Source organism: Etheostoma spectabile, chromosome 16 (genome assembly GCF_008692095.1).
Source record: "Etheostoma spectabile isolate EspeVRDwgs_2016 chromosome 16, UIUC_Espe_1.0, whole genome shotgun sequence".
Lineage (NCBI taxonomy): Eukaryota > Metazoa > Chordata > Actinopteri > Perciformes > Percidae > Etheostoma > Etheostoma spectabile.
In genome coordinates, this window is record NC_045748.1 from 21,549,572 (window position 1) to 21,551,507 (window position 1,936).

Below are 1,936 nucleotides of genomic sequence, written 5' to 3' on the forward strand. Positions count from 1 at the left end.
ATTACCTAATTTATTGTTTAGGCTAATAATCAAAACGTTACGCACAAGCACGGCACCCACGCGCGGTCGATAGCAAGACATTTACAATTAATCTATCAATCAAAATCAATCTAATGTATTTATATACCACTTTACAGCAACCAGCCGGCTACGGTGCTTAACAGAATGAGTATAATGACATCATCCAATAGAAAGAGTGAACAGTAAAATCAGAAAAGGTCTCAAAGAAACAAAAGAATGAAACTGTCCCACCACAGCTACGTATTAAAAGCCTGATTCAACAGATATGTCTTGAGTTTGGACCTAAAAAGAGCCACATCTGTAACAGTGCGAATATCGGGGGGTAACTTGTTCCAGAGTCTCGGGGGAGCAACCGCGAAAGCCCGACCCCCCCCCCCACCGTTTATACCTGGACCTTAGGACTTCTAAAACCAGCTGATGTGAAGACCGCAATGACAGTGTGTTCCCGCAAAGTTAAGATTTCAGACAAATACTCTGGGTGACATATTTTTTCTTTCTCTCTCTCTCTCTCTCTCTCTCCCTCACACACACACACACACACGTTAATGTCCAGCATCAGAATGCAAGTTATGAAACCATCTTTGTTCTAATTATTGCACAGCGGCCATTATGTTGTCAGTCCCAGTCAGCAACAATAAAACATCCACTGCAAATAGGACAGATGTCGCAGCATAGTTCAATCACACTAAGCCAAAATAGTTCTGCCTCACCAATCGGTAATTTGTACATAAATATCCATCACTGCACCGCTTCGTGAAGGCGTCGACCACAGCGTTGTAAACTCGTCTTTACGGCGCTTTAGTTTGCATCGTCTCGGACTCGGCGAGGGCTGGAAACTGCTGGCCCGGTCCGGTTCCGACAGGATGTTTTGATCCGTTTCAGGGTGGAGGATGTGCGAAGCTGTAGCTGCCGGTATTATATGAGCTGACGGTTTTTCCTGCTTGGTTAAAGCTGCGGGCAGGTGTTCAGATCCAGGACCCCGTAGTGGTCCCGCCACTCACTGTTAGCATGGCCACATACGCATATCTCTCTTCCAAACCAGTCAGTTTGAAACCATCGAACGAGTATTTTCCCTTTTGCTGCAGTAGTCCATCTAAGGCTGGCGTAGACCTCCATCTTGCTATAGTTCTTTTTTTGAATAAATCGAGTTTAGAGAAATTTCCTCACCGCTGTGATATCGGCGGACCCCGCTGCTGTCATTTGACTTGAATTTCGCGGGGATTGCGCTTACACGTAGCTGGTGTAATGACGTCAGCTACGCAAGGGACAGTAATATCTCGATTTTAATTGGTTCATGTTGATATCTAACGGAGCGATACCGGCATAACACATTTACGTACAAAGGCACAGCAGAGTTGTGCCTTTTGACGTACAGGTTAAAGAATACGGATCGAAGTGCGCATGCGCAACATTGGCTAATCGCTTGAATGGACATAAAGGCACTGCTTATTCTGCTTTTTTTCTATTTGATTATGCGTAACTGCTACATTTGTCATCGTACCGTCTAAATAATTGGAACAACACACATATAAATCACAAGAATAAACAGTAAAAATACAAATACAAGTTTATAATACATTTATTTAATAAACATTTTTATGCTTGAATTTTGGCAAGGTAGGCACTGCCTACCCTGCCAAAATCTAAATACCTTTTGTATAGGTAAAGGAAGTGGGAACTAGGTTTACTACTGTTCATTTGTAAACATTTGTTAGTTAATACTGCACCTGATTTTTAAATATACTTAAGTTAAATACCTTATCCAAATTGGTTAAAATACCTGTTTGATTGTTTTTCACTTCTTTTGAGTTTAAAGGTTTTTTACCTATCCCGCTACCACTATACCCTGTATCCTGTTTACTTTTTTTTTTTATACAAAAAGCTTTATTGAAGGTTTTTACAAATTACATGTTAT